Source organism: Arachis ipaensis, chromosome B1 (assembly GCF_059453495.1).
Source record: "Arachis ipaensis isolate K30076 ecotype BB chromosome B1, ASM5945349v1, whole genome shotgun sequence".
Classification (NCBI taxonomy): domain Eukaryota; kingdom Viridiplantae; phylum Streptophyta; class Magnoliopsida; order Fabales; family Fabaceae; genus Arachis; species Arachis ipaensis.
In genome coordinates, this window is record NC_142436.1 from 107,044,521 (window position 1) to 107,064,446 (window position 19,926).

General features: G+C 39.2%; 1 non-coding gene across 1 annotated transcript; it reads left to right on the plus strand.

Annotated features, from left to right (window-relative positions):
* The first annotated feature begins 563 nt into the window (after window positions 1-563).
* On the plus strand, window positions 564-667 carry LOC148577820 (small nucleolar RNA R71). Its single transcript, XR_015903131.1, has one exon. It is a non-coding gene; the product is annotated as a small nucleolar RNA R71 (small nucleolar RNA).
* Window positions 668-19,926: the final 19,259 nt, after the last annotated feature.

Below are 19,926 nucleotides of genomic sequence, written 5' to 3' on the forward strand. Positions count from 1 at the left end.
ATGGTTGGGAGTAAGTGTTTTGTGTGGCTTGGTATGTTCTTTGGTTGGAGTTTTGGTATGTAGAATTGTTATGTTGGTTGTGGTTGTAAGGTTTGTGGTTTTGTGGTTGGGTTTGTTGGTTCCCCCACCCAAAGTTTGGGTGGTTTTTCCATCCTGGATTGTAAGTGTTGGAATGTGGATCATATGATTGCCTTTGTTGGTTTCCCACATAGTTGGCCTCTTCCCAATCACCTTCTTCAGTGCTTACTTCCTCTTGATCTTGTGTGTGTATTGCAGCCACTTGTTTTATTTCTAATTTCCTGGTGAGCTCTGCTAGTTGCTTGGCAAACACCTTGTTTTGGGCTAGAATTGTATCAACATGGTTCAGCTCCATGACTCCCTTAGTGTTGTGTCTCTCTGATGCATAGTAGTACTCATTCTCAGCCACTGTCTCAATCACTTCAATGGCTTCTTCCACAGTCTTTTTCCTGTTCAATGAACCTCCTGATGAATGGTCTACAGCCTTCCTTGATTCATAAGAGAGTCCATCATAGAAAATATGCAATTGCACCCAGTCATGGAACATGTCTGGTGGGCATTTCCTTGTCAAATCCTTGAATCTCTCCCATGCCTCGTAGAGAGTTTCACCATCTTGTTGTCTAAAAGTCTGAACCTCAGATCGAAGCCTATTGACCTTTTGTGGGGGGTAGAAACGTGCCAGAAACTTGCTTTCCACCTCGTCCCATGTTGTTAGGCTCCCCCTTGGGAATGATTCCAGCCACTTAGCTGCCTTGTCCCTAAGTGAAAATGGGAACAAAAGCAGTTTATAGGCATCTTCCTAGACTCCATTGGACTTCACAGTGTCGCAAATTCTTAGGAATTTTGTGAGATGTTGGTTTGGGTCTTCATTAGCACTCCCACCAAATGAACAATGATTCTCCACAAGTGATATTAGCTGTGGTTTGAGCTCAAAATTGTTGGCCTGAATGGGTGGTTTCTGAATGCTGCTACCACAATTCCCAGAGGTTGGGTTTATGTATGAACTAAGAACCCTCCTCTCAGGAATGGCATTGTTTCCATCAGCTCTCTCATGGTTGTGAACTTCTCTATCCATGTTGAGATCTAAAGCTTCCTCAAAATTGTCCTCAGATTCTCCTTCAGATTCTTCTTCTCCCAGTACTCTCTTCCCTCTTGCTTCCCTTCTAAGTCTATGAAGGGTCCTCTCTGGTTCGGTATATGGAGGAGTTGATGTCTCTCCTCTCCTACCTGTCATACAAGAACACAGCACAGGCAACAAACAAGTGAAATACTCTTGGTTAATGGAAGAGTATGGTTAGAGCAGTTGAGGAATTAATTCAAACAGTTAGTGAGTCAGTGAGTTAGTTGCTTGAATTTAAAGGCATAAAGAAAGAAAGCATGTAACAGAGTGCAGAAATTAAAATTCAGCAAGTAACTTGTACTGAATTAATCAAAACAAAAAAAATGCTCAATCTAGTTAACTTCCAATTTGAGAATTGTCAATCGAAAACCAATCCCCAGCAACGGCGCCATAAACTTGATGCGCATAAACTTGTTATGCTACGATTTAGGAAATTACACGATCGGCAAAATTCCTTCCGGCAAGTGCACCGGTTATCGTCAAGTAAAAACTCACAATAGAGTGAGGTCGAATCCCACAAGGATTGGTTGAGTGAGCAATTCGGATTAGAAGTATGTTCTAGTTGAGCGGAATCAAGATTTAGATGAGAATTGCGGAATGTAAAATTGGCGGGAAACGTAAATGACAAGAAATTGAAATGGCAGAATCTTAAATTGCATGAATTAAAGAGCAGAAGCTAAATTGCTGAAATTAAAAGGGAATGGGGGTGATTGCATGAATTGAGTTGCAGAATGTAAAGAGAAAGTGGAAATCAGAAATGGGGAATTCATTGGGTTATAGGAGATATTGAGATCTCCGAATCAAAACATGTTTATCTCTTCCTCAACCAATGCGTTCATTGAATTTTTCTTGGCAATCTTATGTGATTGGATCCCAATCCCTTGGCTCACCAATTCTCTCTAAAAACAAACAAATTCCCAATCCCTTGGTTTAAATGTTCATAAGAAGAGATGATGCTCGATCACTGATTATACCACACAGTTTCATGAACCACAATTTGGTAGGATTACATGTCACAATATCCATCCAAACCCCAATCCAATTCACTGTGAGAAAGCTTCTCTAGCATGAATCCTCCATTCCTTTCCCAAGGTTCCGAAGGATTCCAATTATGGGTAGTTTCTTTCCCAAGACAACTACCCAATGGAATTAGATCGAGAAACTTTCTAACAAAATTCAAGAGAAAAGATTGAAGAAGAAGATAAAACTATTATTGATTCATTGAATTACAATAGAGCTCCCTAACCCAATGAAAGGGGTTTAGTGAGTCATAGCTCTGAATTCAATTACAAAGGTATGAAAACTAGCAAAATGAAAAGGTAAAAGTCCTCCCTAACTTAAATTCTATCCTATTTGTACACTTTCTATATTGAGCTTCTGTTGTGTTTCTTGGGCTTTGAGGCCTCTCCCTGCTTTCCTTTTGCTTTGGGTTTATGATCCATAATCTTGATGAGGCTGCTGATCCAAATTCTGTAACATTCATTGAGCCAACTTAGTGATAATCAAGTAATGACACATGACTCAACAAATTGAAATTTCAGACTCATCACTCCTTCAGGCCCAATCCCATAAACCATGATATTCAATTGGGTTTCATACCAGAGTAAGTTTAAGTTAATGTTTGTGCTCAAATGCTAACTTAAACTGCAATATTTTTGGCCCAGAAACCTTTTCCAAGAGTGGCGTTTAAGTTGCAGTTTAAGCTTAAACTGCAGCTTAAACGCCAGACACTTCCAGTGATGCCTTTTGTGGATGCACGTTTAAGCTTCAGTTTAAGGTTAAACTGAAGCTTAAACGTGGAAATGGAAGAAGGCAGCCCTGGAGAGTAACATAGTCGAACACGTTTAAGCTTCAGTTTAAGGTTAAACTGAAGCTTAAACGTGGAGATAGGAAAGGCAGCCCTGGAGGTCGAACACGTTTAAGCTCCAGTTTAAGGTTAAACTGGAGCTTAAACGTGGAAATAGAGAAAGCCATCCTGGAGGTCGAACACGTTTAAGCTCCAGTTTAAGGTTAAACTGGAGCTTAAACGTGGAAATAGAGAAAGCCATCCTGGAGGTGTCGAACACGTTTAAGCTCCAGTTTAAGGTTAAACTGGAGCTTAAACGTGGAAGGGGAGAAAGGTAGCCCTGGAGGTGTCGAACACGTTTAAGCTCCAGTTTAAGGTTAAACTGGAGCTTAAACGTGGGAATGGAGAAAGCAACCCTGGAGGAGAAAACTTGGTCGAACACGTTTAAGCTCCAGTTTAAGGTTAAACTGGAGCTTAAACGTGGAAATGGCTCCCTGGTGCATTTCCCATTTCTGGCGTTTAACTTCCAGTTTAAGGTTAAACTGGAGGTTAAACGCCACTTTCACCCTTTTCTCAGCTTTCATGATTTTGGCCGTTTAAGTTCCAGTTTAAGCTTAAACTGGAACTTAAACTCCACATGTGATATTCAAGCTTCCTTTATTGATTTTTGTTGCTTCCTTGCCTAGCCTCTTCTTCCCTGAAATCATCCAAACAACTGCATCAAAGTCTTGCAAATTTTCATGAGAATCTTCCATTCATAGCATTCAAGTAATATAACTAAAAACTCATGAAATTTGCATAAAAATCATGCTGTTTGGATGGTTCATTGCTTTGTTATTCATTTAACCATTCTTGGTTACTTTAAGCTCAAGAAAATGCATAAAACAACTAAAACTAACAGAAAAATGCTAGTGAAACTAGCCTAAGATGCCTTGGCATCACATAGCTTGATTGCTGAATCATAACATGTGCTATGATATCATAATTACCATCTTGAATTTTGTGAGTTCAAAGCAATTTAGTTTCATGATCATAAACAAATAAGGTAATTAAAGAAGTTAGCATGAGCTTATAAGTATTGGGAAGCTAGCATGACTATTGTTGCTCAATTGCATTTGAATTTATTTAATTGAAGTTTTCATCTAGGACATTTTATGGAATTTTTGAAGTCATGAAAACCTTGAAGAAGAAATTGCAAATAAGGCAAGAAAAAGAAAAAGGGAAAGAATGAGAAAGCTGAAGGCTCTGAGTACCAATGACAATTCAATTGTTAAGTACTTGTGGTCTTTATCTATCAAGCAAAAAGTTTAAGAATAAAACACTTAGAGTCAAGGCTAGGCTCAACTGCAAAAGCACTCCCTCAAAGTTCAAGGCTCTGAGCATCAATGATTAGAGAGTAAAGAAGAGAAACAAATGAGCTTAAATAGTCCTCTAATTAAATGCTTGTGGTGTTTATGTATCAAGTGGTAATACTTGAAAACAAAGCATTTAGAGTCGTAGCTTTCAACACATGGTGCAAAGCACCTAATAAGCTAAGCTAAGAAAAGAATGAAAACCTTGTTTCAAGGAAGGAACATAAAGAAAAAGATTTCATAAAATGAGCTAGATAGAAGCATCAATCATTTGAATCTCTTTTGTGATTGTGGCATGCATAAGAAACTAGCCAACCATGAACATAGAAATTGCTACTCTTCTCACCTAGGTTTGTCAAACTTTATTGCATGATTTTTTATTTGCTTGAGGACAAGCAAAGCTTAAGTTTGGTGTTGTGATAACTTGCATCATCTACCCATTTTTCTTATCTAAAAGGACCATAAAAAGAGCATAATCTCATTAAATCAATGCAATTCATGAACCAAATGATAAATATTATGGTACATTGCTTTGAAATGGGTTTGTGTTGAATTTCAGGGAAAAAGAAGCAAAAAAAGCACAAAAAAAGCAAAGAAAGCTAGCGTGCCACTTGGAGCTCTGGGCGTGGCACGCCAGGCCAATGAAACAGAGAAGGTTTGCTTAACACAACACAATGGGCGTGTCACTTGAAGCTCTTTTGAACCAAATATCAACAATGGGGGTGCCACTTGGAGCTCTGGGCGTGGCACACCAGGCCAGCATTCCAGCAAGGGAGATTGAAGAGTTCAACATGGGCGTGCCACTTGATGTCGAAGGCGTGGCACACCAACCTCAATTGTGACTTGGGCGTGCCACTTGGGTTCTGGCGTGGCACGCCAAGCTTGAAAGAATTAAGTTCCAACATGGGCGTGCCACTTGGTGTTATGAACATGGCTCGCCAGGCTTAAGTTCCAGAGGAGTAATTTTGAGCCCCACTATGGGCGTGGCATGCCAAGAAGTGGGCATGGCACGCCGGGGCATATGCCAGCCTGACCTCCTCTCATTCAAATGAAGATATCATGAGCTACACAACTCCAAATGGGGTGATTCCAGTGCCATTAGAAAGTAGACATCCAAGGTTTTCCAACCATGGATAACACATTATGATGGACACTGGAATTGAGGGAGATATTGACCCCAAAAACACAAAAAGAAAAACACGTCACTGTAGAGTTACCAGCTGGACCTCTTCATCTTCAAAGTAACATAACTTGAGTTGTAGATGTCCAAATGATCTAATTTTGGTGGCGTTGGAAAGCTGACATCAAGAGCTTTCCAAAAATATTTAACACTCTATGGTGGATGTTATAAATATAGGTGAAAAAGGCCATTATTTCAGCATTGCAAAACCTAGGCGTGCCACTTGATATCGAAGGCGTGGCACGCCAGTTCTAATGGCTAGAGATCAAGATTTTGTGTATCATTGAAGGCGTGACACGCCAAAGAGTGGACGTGGCACGTCAGTTTCAGAACATATGGGCGTGGCACGCCGGGCTACTTGACAAACTGACCTATCCATCTTCAAATGGGCATAACTTGAGCTACAGAGGTCCAAATGAGTTGATTTCAAAAGTGTTAAAAAGCTAACATTCAGGGCTTTCGAACAATATATAATACTTCATAGTGGACATTCAATTTGAGGCTCAAACAACTCCATCTTTTCAGCATGTCAAATGGGTCACAATCCAAAGAGCAAAATCAAGTGGGAGTGGCACATAAAACAACACGCTAACTTCTCCCTACAGCCTCCAACCTTCAACTAGGCCCACTCTAACTCCCATTCAAGCCACGCTTATCAATCAATCAAGGCCACAAGAAGCATCTAGAATAGTTTATTTTCATTTCATTGTAATTTGTTTTTAATTTAATTTAAGTTTGTAATTTAGGAAGAGCCTATATAAAGGCCTTAGTTTCATAGAAGAAGAGACTTTTGGCTGAACTCCACTGGGAGGGTTCTTCGGAATCCCTCTTCTCACACACACTTCTTTCCTCCATTTTCTTTCTTACTTGTAAATATTTTTTTTTGTTATGAATTACTAACTCTTTCCATTGGGAAAGAGACCTCTATCGCTATTTGATGGATTGATTATTTTTATTCTTCTTCTTCTATTCATCTCTCTTTGATTTACTAGAAAGAATTTCATTATTCATTCTAACATTCAATTATCTTGGAAAAGAGATTGAATGTAATTGGGTTTTATGGGAACCCTGGAAGAGGAAACATAAAACCATGCTTGAAATTCTTTCTCACACTTGAATAGATTTGGATTTTAGTGATTGGATATGGTGACATATAATCCACCCACTATTTGGGTCTAGGAAAGTATGTGGTATAATCAGGAACCATTCTTCATCTTTTCTCATGAGCAATTAGCCCAAGGAATTGGCTATTGATCAAGATTTGAGAGATTGAGTCACCAAGGAATTGGGGCTTAATCAATCATGATTGCCATGAGGTCAATGAGTTGCATGATTGAAGATGAGATGAAATCAATTAATCTGGAGAATGCAATATCTCTTGATTCTAATGCTTATTTTATCTTTCTTTCTTTTATTTACTTTATGGTTATTTACATTTTCTGCAGTTTACATTTCCAGCACTTTACTTTCTTGTACTTTACTTGCCTTGCCATTTACTTTCTTGTATTTTATCGCTTTCCTTTACTTTCATGTCATTTACATTTCCTTGTTGATTATCTCTCCTTAATGTTAGTCTAACTAGGATAATCAATTAACTATTGTTTGCTTTAATCCGTTAATCTCTGTGGGATTCGACCCCACTCCTAGTGGGTTATTACTTGACGATATTTGGTGCGTGATGAGCGGATAATTTATACACTTTTTGGCATTGTTTTTAGTATATTTTAGTTACTTTTTATTATGTTTTTATTAGTTTTTAAATAAAAATCACATTTCTGGACTTTGCTATGAGTTTGTGTATTTTTCTGTGATTTCAGGTATTTTCTAGCTGAAATTGTGGGACCTGAGCAAAAATCTGATTCGGAGGCTGAAAAAGGACTGTAGATGCTGTTGGATTCTGACCTTCCTGCACTCGAAGTGGATTTTCTGGAGCTACAAAGCCCAATTGGCGCGCTCTCAATTGCGTTGGAAAGTAGACATCCTGGGCTTTCCAGCAATATATAATAGTCTATACTTTGCCCGAGATTTGATGGCCCAAACAGGCGTTCGAAATCAGCTTAAGAATTCTTGCGTCAAAACGCCAAAACTGGCACAAAAGCTGGAGTTAAACGCCCAAACTGGCACAAAAGCTGGCGTTTAAGTCCAAGAAAAGTCTCTACACATGGAAGCTTCAATGCTCAGCCCAAGCACACACTAAGTGGGCCCAGAAGAAGATTTCTACATTAATTACCTATTTCTGTAACCCTAGGCTACTAGTTTTCTATAAATAGGACCTTTTGCTATTGCATTTTGGGGATCTTGGTTCTTGGGGTTCCCTCTCTGGGGCCGAAGCCAATGACCACCATTATCACTTTTGTATTTTCAACGGTGGAGTTTTTACACACCATAGATTAAGGTGTGGAGCTCTACTGTTCTTCATGAATTAATGCAAAGTACTACTATTTTTCTATTCAATTCACGCCTACTTCTTCTCTAAGATATTTATTCGCACACAAGAACATGATGAATGTGATGATTATATGACACTCATCACCATTCTCACCTATGAATGTGTGCCTGACAACCACTTCCATTCTACATGCAAACAAGCTTGAATGTGTATCTCTTGGGTTTCTAATCTAAGATTAGAACCTTCGTGGTATAGGCTAGAATTATTGGCGGCCATTCCTAAGATCCGGAACGTCTAAACCTTGTCTGTGGTATTCTGAGTAGGATCTGGGAAGGAATGACTGTGACGAGCTTCGAACTCACGAGTGTTGGGCGAGTGATAGACGCAAAAGGATCAATGGATCCTATTCCAACATGATCGAGAACCGACAGATGATTAGTCGTGCGGTGACAGCGTGCGTAGAACATTTTCACTGAGAGGACGGGAAGTAGCCATTGACAACGGTGATGCCCAACATAAAGCTTGCCATGGAAAGGAGTATGAATGATTGGATGAAGGCAATAGGAAAGCAGAAGTTTAGGGGGAACAAAGCATCTTCATACACGTATCTGAAATTCTCACCAATGAATTACATAAGTATCTCTATCTTTATTTTATGTTTTATTCATCTTTTAATTATCAATCCTCCAGGACCATTTGAATCCGCCTGACTGAGATTTACAAGATGACCATAGCTTGCTTCAAGCCGACAGTCTCCGTGGGATCGACCCTTACTCGCGTAAGGTTTATTACTTGGACGACCCAGTGAACTTGCTGGTTAGTTGTGCAGAGTTGTGATAAAGAGTTGAGATTACAATTGTGCGTACCAAGTTGTTGGCACCATTGATGATCACAATTTCGTGCACCAAGTTTTTGGCGCTGTTGCCAGGGATTGTTCGAGTTTGGACAACTGACGGTTCATCTTGTTGCTTAGATTAGGTAATTTTACTTTTCATTTTCGAAATTTTTTTTATACAAAATTTTTTTTTCTATTTTGTTCTTCAGAGTTTTTAAGAATAAATTCTAGAGTTTCATGATGATCTGTTGAAGTCTGGCTGGCTGTGAAGCCATGTCTAATCTTATTGGACCGAGGTTTCAACTTATCATCACAAGAGCTTGTTGATTTCTATCAATTTTGCTGTTGTTAGCAATGATCTGCTAAAGCTTGGCTGGCCATTGGCCATGTCTAGTGTTTTGGACCGGAGCTTTCATTGAAAGCTTGGCTGGCTAGTAAGCCATGTCTAATTCCTGGACCGGAGTCTTAGACTAGCATTGCAATGATTCCTGGAACTCTTATTAAAAATTTTGAACCCCTTTATTTTCTTTTCCACTCAATTTTCGAAAAATCACAAAAAATTTATAAAACCATAAAAATCAAAAATATTTTATGTTTCTTGTTTGAGTCTAATATCAATTTTTAAGTTTGGTGTCAATTGCATGTCTTTATTCTTCTTGCATTTTTTTGAATATATGCATTATGTTCTTCATTGATCTTCAAGTTGTTCTTGATGATTTTAGTGCTCTGATCTTTAATTTCTCTTATTCTGTGTCTTTTGTTGTTTCTTACATGCATTTTCAAATTGTTATAGTCCTTAGTATACAAACTTCTAAGTTTGGTGTCTTGCATGCATTGTTTATTTGATATTAGTTGCATTTCTATTGTTTCTCATCATTAAAAATTCAAAAAAAAAATTTTAAAATTGTGTCTTTTCAAGTCAATAACACAGAAAATTGAAGATTCAGAACATTCAGCAGAGGAATTACACAGAAAAAGCTAGGCATTCAAAACGCCCCGTGAAGAAGGAAAACTGGCGTTTAAACGCCAGCCAGGTACCCTGGCTGGGCGTTTAACGCCCAAAAAGGTAGCATTTTGGGCGTTAAACGCCAGAATGGATGCCATTTTGGGTGTTTAACGCTAGGATGACATAAGAGGGAAGATTTTGTTTTTAATTCAAATTTTTTTCAAGTTTTCATAATTCTTCAAAATCAAATCTTTTTCAAATCATATCTTTTCAATCATATCTTTTCAAAATCAATTTCTTTTCAATTTTTTTATTTATTACTATTTTCGAAAATCCTTGCTACAACTAATAATTTAATTCAAGATTTTCTAGTTGTTACTTGCCTATTAAGAAAGGATCAAAAGTTTTAACTCTAGAATCATATCTTCTAATTTCTTGTTAGTCAAGTAATCAACTTTAATTTTAAAACTTTCTCTTTTTAATTTGATTTTCAATCATATCTTTTCAATCATATCTTTTCAATCACATCTTTTTCAAGATTAAGTTTGAATCATATCTTTTTGATTTCTAATTTCAAAATATTTTTCAAAAATCACTTAATTTCTTTCCCAATCTTAATTTTCGAAAAACCTTTACCAAATTTTCAAAATTTCTTTTAATTATTTCAAAATCTTTTACTTCAATTTCGAAAATTCTTCCCCTCTTCTCACATCCTTCTATTTAAGGACTAACACTCCTCCACTATCAACAATTCGAACTCTATCCCTCTTGATAAGTTCGAATTCTTCTCTTTCTACCTCCTCCTTCTATTTTTCTTTTCCTCTAACACCTCAAGGAATCTCTATACTGTGACATAGAGGATTTCATACTTTCTTCTTCTCTCTTTCATATGAGCAAGAGTAAGGACAAAGACATTCTTGTTGAGGCTGATCCTGAACCTGAAAGGACCTTGAAGAGAAAGCTAAGAGAAGCTAAAGTACAACTCTCTGGAGAGGACCTAACAGAAATTTTCAAACAAGAAGAAGCCATGGCAGCCGAAAATAACAACAATGCCAACAATGCAAGGAAGGTGCTTGGTGACTTTACTGCACCTACTCCGGACTTCTATGGGAGAAGCATCTCTATCCCTGCCATTGGAGCAAACAATTTTGAGCTTAAGCCTCAATTAGTTTCTCTAATGCAATAGAATTGCAAGTTTCATGGACTTCCATTGGAAGATCCTCATCAGTTCTTAGCTGAATTCTTACAAATCTGTGACACTGTCAAGACTAATGGGGTTGATCCCGAGGTCTACAAGCTTATGCTTTTTCCCTTTGCTATAAGAGACAGAGCTAGAACATGGTTGGATTCACAACCTAAAGAAAGCCTGAACTCTTGGGAAAAGCTAGTTAATGCTTTCTTGGCAAAGTTCTTTCCACCTCAAAAATTGAGAAAGCTTAGAGTGGAAGTCCAAACCTTCAGACAGAAGGAAGGTGAATCCCTCTATAAAGCATGGGAAAGATACAAGCAATTGATCCGAAGGTGTCCTTCTGACATGCTTTTAGAATGAAGCATCATAGGTATCTTCTATGATGGTTTGTCTGAATTGTCCAAAATGTCATTGGACAGCTCTGCTGGAGGATCTCTTCATCTGAAGAAGACGCCTGCAAAAGCTCAGGAACTCATTGAAATGGTTGCAAATAACCAATTCATGTACACCTCTGAAAGGAATCCTGTGAATAATGGGACAAATCAGAAGAAAGGAGTTCTTGAGATTGATACTCTGAATGCCATACTGGCTCAGAACAAAATATTGACTCAACAAGTCAATATGATTTCTTAGATTCTGTCTGAAATGCAAGCAGCAACAGGCAGTACCAAAGAAGCTTCATTTAAAGAAGAAGCTTATGATCCTGAGAACCCAACAATGGAAGAGGTGAATTACATGGGAGATTCCTATGGAAACACTTACAATCCTTTATGGAGAAATCATCCAAATCTCTCATGGAAGGACCAACAGAGGCCTCAACAAGGCTCTAATTAACAATAATGGTGGAAGAAATAGGTTTAGCAATAGCAAGCCTTTTCCATCATCTTCTCAGCAACAGACAGAGAATTCTAAGCAGAGCTACTCTGAATTAGCAACTGTAGTCTCTGATCTAATTAAAACCACTCAAAGTTTCATGACTGAAACAATGTCCTCCATTAGAAATTTGGAGGCGCAAGTGGGTCAGCTGAGTAAGAAAATTACTGAACTCCCTCCTAGTACTCTCCCAAGCAATACAGAAGAGAATCCAAAAAGAGAGTGCAAGGCCATAACCACATCTCACATGGCCGAACTTGGAGAGGAGGAAGAGGCAGTGATCTCCACTGAGGAAGACCTCAATGGACGTCCACTGGCCTCCATGGAATTCCCTGATGAGGAACCATGGGAATCTGAGGCTCACACAGAGACCATAGAGATTCCATTGAATTTACTTCTGCCATTCATGAGCTTTGATGAGTATTCTTCCTCTAAAGAGGATGAAGATGTTACTGAAGAGCAAGTTTCTAAGTACCTTGGAGCAATCATGAAACTAAATGCCAAGTTATTTGGTAATGAGACTTGGGAGGATGGACCCCCATTGCTCATCAAAGAACTGGATGACTTGACTAGGCAGAGATTACCTCAAAAGAGACAAGATCCTGGAAAATTCTCAATACCTTGTACCATAGGCACATGACCTTTGAAAAAGCTCTGTGTGACCTAGGATCAAGCATAAACCTCATGCCTCTCTCTGTAATGGAGAAGCTGGGGATCATTGAGGTACAAGCTGCTAGAATCTCACTAGAGATGGCAGACAATTTAAAGAAACAGGCTTATGGACTTGTAGAGGATATCTTGGTAAAGGTTGAAGGCCACTACATCCCTGCGGATTTCATAATCCTAGAGACTGGGAAGTGTATGGATGAATCCATCATCCTTAGCAGACCCTTCCTAGCCACAGCAAAAGCTGTAATTGATGCTGACAGAGGAGAATTGATCATTCAAGTGAATGAAGACTCCCTTGTGTTTAAAGCTCAAGGATATCCCTCTGTAACCATGGAGAGAAAGCATGAAGAGCTTCTCTCAATACAGAGTCAGACAGAGCCCCCACAGTCAAACTCTAAGTTTGGTGTTGGGAGGCCACAACCAAACTTTAAGTTTGGTGTTGAACCCCCACATTCAAACTCTAAGTTTGGTGTTGGGAGGTTCCAACATTGCTCTGAACATCTGTGAGGCTCCATGAGAGCCCACTGTCAAGCTATAAGACATTAAAGAAGTGCTTGTTGGGAGGCAACCCAATCTTTAATTATCTATGTTAAATTTCTATTTTCTTTTGTTATTTTTATTTTCTGTAGGTTGATGATCATGTGAAGTCACAAAAATAATTGAAAAAGCAAAAACAGACTGAAAAACAGAATGAAAAATAGAACACCCTGGAGGAGAAACTTACTGCCGTTTAAACGCCAGTAAGGTAGCAGAATGGGCGTTAAACGCCCAATCTGGCACCATTCTGGGCGTTTAACGCCAGAAATGGGCACCAGACTGGCATTTAATGCCAGGAATGGGCAAGAAGCTAGCGTTAAACGCCAGAAATGGGCAGCAGCCTGGCGTTTAATGCCAGGATTGGCAGCAAGGGCCATTTTTGCACGCCACTTGGTGCAGGGATGAGATATCCTTGACACCTCAGGATCTGTGGACCCCACAGGTTCCCCACCTACCCCACATCTCTCTCTTTTCTTCACCTATTCACCAATAACCTCAATACCTCTTCCCCAAAAAACTTCTCACCATTCAAATTCAAACCACTTTCCCACCCAAACCCACCCATAATGGCCGAACCATACCCCCCTCTCCACTCCTATATAAACCCATCTTCACTCCTTCATTTTTACTCAACATACACACTACTTCTCCCCCTTAGCCGAAACACTAAGCCCCCTCCATCTCCTCTATTTCTTCTTCTTCTACTCTCTTCTTTCTTCTTTTGCTCGAGGATGAGCAAACTGGTGCACGAAATTGTGATCTCAGGCAACGGCGCCAAAAACTTTGTACGCACGTCTTAATAAATCGTTTTTCATTCACAACTTCGATACAACTAACCAGCAAGTGCACTGGGTCGTCCAAGTAATAAAACCTTACGTGAGTAAGGGTCGATCCCACGGAGATTGTTGGTATGAAGCAAGCAATGGTCATCTTGTAAATCTTAGTCAGGCGGATAATAATTAATTATGGAGTTTTTGAAAATTGAACAATAAATAGACAGAAAATAAAGATAGAAATACTTATGTATATCATTAGTGAGAATTTCAGATAAGTGTATGGAGATGCGTTCGTTCCTCTGAATCTCTGCTTTCCTGCTGTCTTCATCTAATCAGTCTTACTCCTTTCCATGGCTGGCTTTATGTAAGGACATCACCATTGTCAATGGCTACTTTTCATCCTCTCTGGAAAATGGTCCGATGCGCTGTCACTGCATGGCTAATCATCTGGAGGCATCATCGTGGTCAATGGCTGCATCCTGTCCTCTTGTGAAAATGGTCCAAATGCTCTGTCACAGCACGGCTAATCATTTGAGATTCTCGATCATACTGGAATAGGATTTCACCCTCCTTTTGCGTCTGTCACTACGCCCAGCACTCGCGAGTTTGAAATTCGTCACAGTCATTCAATCCCAGAGTCCTACTTGGAATACCACAGACAAGGTTTAGACTTTCCGGACTCTCATGAATGCCACCATCAATCTAGCTTATACCACGAAGATTCTGATTAAGAGATCCAAGAGATACTCATTCAATCTAAGGTAGAACGGAAGTGGTTGTCAGGCACGCGTTCATAGGGAATGATGATGATTGTCACGTTCATCACATTCATGTTGAAGTGCGAATGAATATCTTAGAAGCGGAATAAGTTGAATTGAATAGAAAAACAGTAGTACTTTGCATTAATTCTTGAGGAACAACAGAGCTCCACACCTTAATCTATGGAGTGTAGAAACTCTACCATTGAAAATACATAAGTGATGAAGGTTCAGGCATGGCCGAATGGCCAGCCCCCAAAACATGATCACAGGATCAAAATTACAATCCAGGATGTCTAATACAATAGTAAAAAGTTCTATTTATAATAAACTAGCTACTAGGGTTTACAGAAGTAAGTAATTGATGCATAAATCTACTTCCGGGGCCCACTTGGTGTGTGCTTGGGCTGAGCTTGAATGTTACACGTGCAGAGGCTTCTTCTGGAGTTGAACGCCAAGTTGTAACGTGTTTTTGGCATTCAACTCTGGGTTGTGACGTGTTTCTGGCGTTTAACTCCAGACAGCAGCATAGAACTGGCGTTCAATGCCCTTTTGCGTCGTCTAAACTCGGCCAAAGTATAAATTATTATATATTTCTGGAAAGCCCTGGATGTCTACTTTTTAACGCAATTGGAAGCGCGCCATTTTGAGTTCTGTAGCTCCAGAAAATCCACTTTGAGTGCAGGGAGGTCAGAATCCAACAGCATCAGCAGTCCTTCTTCTACCTTTGAATCTGATTTTTGCTCAAGTCCCTCAATTTCTGCCAGAAAATACCTGAAATCATAGAAAAACACACAAACTCATAGTAAAGTCCAGAAATGTGAATTTAACATAAAAACTAATAAAAACATCCCTAAAAGTAACTAGATTCTACTAAAAACATACTAAAAACAATGCAAAAAAGCGTATAAATTATCCGCTCATCACAAACCTTCTAAGTTTGTTGTGGTAAAAGCTAAAGATTTTTGTTTTTCCATAACCATTAATGGCACCAAAGGCTGGAGAAACCTCTAGAAAGAGGAAAGGGAAAGCAAAAGCTTCCACCTCCGAGTCATGGGAGATTGAGAGATTCCTCTCAAGGGTGCATCATATTAAGACCACTTCTATGAAGTTGTGGCCAAGAAGAAGGTGATCCTCGAGGTCCCTTTCAAGCTCAAAAAGAATGAGTATCCGGAGATCTGACATGAGATCCGAAGAAGAGGTTGGGAAGTTCTCATCAACCCTATTCAACAAGTCAGAATCCTAATGGTTCAAGAGTTCTATGCCAATGCATGGATCACCAAGAACCATGATCAAAGTATGAACCCAAACCCTAAGAATTGGCTTACAATGGTCTGAGGGAAATACTTAGATTTCAGTCCGGAAAATGTAAGGTTGGCATTCAACTTGCCCATGATGCAAGGAGATGCACACCCCTACACTAGAAGGGTCAACTTTGGTCAAAGGTTGGACCAAATCCTCATAGACATTTGTGAAGAGGGCGCTCAATGGAAGAGAGATTTAAGAGGAAAGTCGGTTCAACAAAGAAGGCATGACCTCAAGCCCGTGGCTAGGGGATAGTTGGAGTTCATCCAACGCTCAATCATTCCCACTAGCAACCGGTCTGAAGTTACTATAGACCGGGCGATCATGATCCATAGCATCATGATTGGAGAGGAAGTAGAAGTTCATGAGGTTATATCCCAAGAACTCTACAAGGTGGCGGACAAGTCCTCCACTTTGGCAAGGTTAGCCTTCCCTCATCTCATTGGTCACCTTTGCAATTCGGCTGGAATTGACATAGAGGAAGACATCCTCATTGATGAAGACAAGCCCATCACTAAGAAAAGGATAGAGCAAAGAAGAGATCCCACTCATGGACAAGAACATGAGGAAAATCCTCATCATGAAATCCCTGAGATGCCTCAAGGGATGCATTTTCCTCCATAAAACTATTGGGAGCAAATCAACACTTCCCTAGGAGAATTGAGTTCCAATATGGGACAACTAAGGGTGGAGTACCAAGAGCATTCTATCCTCCTCCATGAAATTAGAGAAGACCAAAGAGTTATGAGAGAGGAGCAACAAAGGCAAGGAAGAGACATTAAGGAGCTCAAGCACTCCATAAGATCTTCAAGAGGAAGAACAAGCCGCCATCACTAAGGTGGGCCCGTTCTTTAATTTCCTTGTTCTTTATTTTCTGTTTTTTCGAAAATTATGCCTTATGTCTATTTATGTTTGTGTCTTTATTACATGATCACTAGTGTCTAAGTGTCTATGCCTTAAAGCTATGAAAATGAATCCATCACCTTTCTTAAATAAAGAGTGTTTTAATTGAAAAGGAAAAGAAGTGCATGAATTTCGAATTTTAAAACAGTTTAATTATTTTGATGTGGTGGCAATACTTTGTGTTTTCTGAATGAATGCTTGAACAGTGCATATTTTTGATATTGTTGATTCATGAATGTTAAAATTGTTGGCTCTTGAAAGAATGATGGAAAAGGAGAAATGTTATTTGATAATCTGAAAAATCATAAAATTGATTCTAGAAGCAAGAAAAAGCAGTGAAAAGCTTGCAAAAAAAAAGAGAAAGAAAAAGAAAAAGCAAGCAGAAAAAGCCAATAGCCCTTTAAACCAAAAGGCAAGGGTGAAATAAAAAAGGGGATCCAAGGCTTTGAGTATCAGTGGATAGGAGGGCCCACAGGAATAAAATCCTGGCCTAAGCGGCTAAACCAAGCTGTCCCTAACCATGTGCTTGTGGCGTGAAAGTGTCAAGTAAAAACTTGAGACTGAGCGGTTAAAGTCGTGGTCCAAAAGCAAAAAGAGTGTGCTTAAGAGCTCTGGACACCTCTAACTGGGGACTCTAGCAAAGCTGAGTCACAATCTGAAAAGGTTCACCCAGTTATGTGTCTGTGGCATTTATGTATCCGGTGGTAATACTGAAAAACAAAATGCTTTGGGTCACGGCCAAGACTCATAAAGTAGATGTGTTCAAGAATCAACATACTTAACTAGGAGAATCAATAACACTATCTGAATTCTAGGTTCCTATAGATGCCAATCATTCTGAACATCAAAGGATAAAGTGAGATGCCAAAACTATTCAGAAGCAAAAAGCTAAAAGCCCCGCTCATCTAATTAATACTGATCTTCATAGATGTTTTTGGAATTCATTGTACATTCTATTCTTTTTATCCTATTTGAGTTTTAGTTGCTTGGGGACAAGCAACAATTTAAGTTTGGTGTTGTGATGAGCGGATAATTTATACGCTTTTTGGCATTGTTTTTAGTATATTTTTAGTATATTTTAGTTAGTTTTTATTATGTTTTTATTAGTTTTTAAATAAAAATCATATTTCTGGACTTTACTATGAGTTTGTGTGTTTTTCTGTGATTTCAGGTATTTTCTGGCTGAAATTAAGGGACCTGAGCAAAAATCTGATTCAGAGGCTGAAAAAGGACTGCAGATGCTGTTGGATTCTGACCTCCCTGCCCTCGAAGTAGATTTTCTAGAGCTACAAAAGCCCAATTGGTGCGCTCTCAATTGCGTTAGAAAGTAGACATTCTGGGCTTTCCAGCAATATATAATAGTTCATACTTTGCCTGAGATTTGATGGCTCAAATAGGCGTTCCAATTCAGCTTAAGAATTCTGGCGTCAAAACGCCAGAACTGGCACAAAAGCTGGAGTTAAGCGCCCAAACTGGCACAAAAGCTGGCGTTTAACTCCAAGAAAAGTCTCTACACATGGAAGCTTCAATGCTCAGCCTAGACACACACCAAGTGGGCCCGAAAGAAGATTTCTGCATTAATTACCTATTTCTGTAACCCTAGGCTACTAGTTTTCTATAAATAGGACCTTTTGCTATTGCATTTTGGGGATCTTGGTTCTTGGGGTTCCCTCTCTGGGGCCAAAGCCAATGACCACCATTATCACTTTTGTATTTTCAACACTGGAGTTTCTACACACCATAGATTAAGGTGTGGAGCTCTGCTGTTCTTCATGAATTAATGCAAAGTACTACTGTTTTTCTATTCAATTCACGCCTACTTGTTCTCTAAGATATTCATTCGCACACAAGAACATGATGAATGTGATGATTATGTGAAACTCATCACCATTATCACCTATGAACGTGTGCCTGACAACCACTTCCGTTCTACATGCAAACAAGCTTGAATGTGTATCTCTTGGGTTTCTAATCTAAGATTAGAACCTTCGTGGTATAGGCTAGAATTATTGGCGGCCATTCCTGAGATCTGGAACGTCTAAACCTTGTCTGTGGTATTCTGAGTAGGATCTGGGAAGGGATGACTGTGACGAGCTTTAAACTCGCGAGTGTTGGGCGTGTGACAGACGCAAAAGGATTAATGGATCCTATTCCAACATGATCGAGAACCGACAGATGATTAGCCGTGCGGTGACAGCGTGCGTAGAACATTATCACTGAGAGGACGGGAAGTAGCCATTGACAACGGTGATGCCCAACATAAAGCTTGCCATGGAAAGGAGTATGAATGATTGGATGAAGGCAATAGGAAAGCAGAAGTTTAGGGGGAACAAAGCATCTTCATACGCTTATCTGAAATTCTCACCAATGAATTACATAAGTATCTCTATCTTTATTTTATGTTTTATTCATCTTTTAATTATCAATCCTCCATGACCATTTGAATCCGCCTGACTAAGATTTACAAGATGACCATAGCTTGCTTCAAGCCGACAGTCTCCGTGGGATCGACCCTTACTTGCATAAGGTTTATTACTTGGACGACCCAGTGCACTTGCTGGTTAGTTGTGCGGAGTTGTGATAAAGAGTTGAGATTACAATTGTGCGTACCAAGTTGTTGGCGCCATTGATGATCACAATTTCGTACACCAGTACGCTTGCCAAAGAACGGATTCATTTTATATGGGGAGTGAATTGTAGTCCATCAAATAGTTATGTATTAGAAAAAAATATAACTGCAATTGATTTAGTGAATTAGAAATAACTTGTGTTAAAGTTACCTAACATAATCTGCGACTTCTTCACAATTATGTAATACATACACATGGCTTGGGCACTTGATATGTCATTGATGTTAATTGGTTCTCCATTTCCTACGCCTAATGAACGACCTTTGTTAGAAAAATGTTTTGATGGCACAACTTTGTCTTTGTTAGGATCATCGTCATTCCAAGGTTGCTTATTAAGTCTTGTTCACACACTTCTATGCAAGTATCTTGAGCAAAAATTTAAGCACTCCTCAGCCAGATATGCCTCTGCAATAGAACCTTTGAGGCGAATTTTGTTGCAAACATAGGACCTTAATGTACACATGTATCTTTCTGGAGGATACATCCAACAAAACTGCACCGGACCACCCAATCTCACCTCACTTGTTAAATGAATTGGAAGATGAACCATTACGTCACAAAAACAAGGAGAATATGTCCTCTCAAGGGTGCATAATGTTTTCATAATCTCTAATGCCAGTCAATCTATCTCTTCCAATGTGATGAAATTTTTGCATAAGC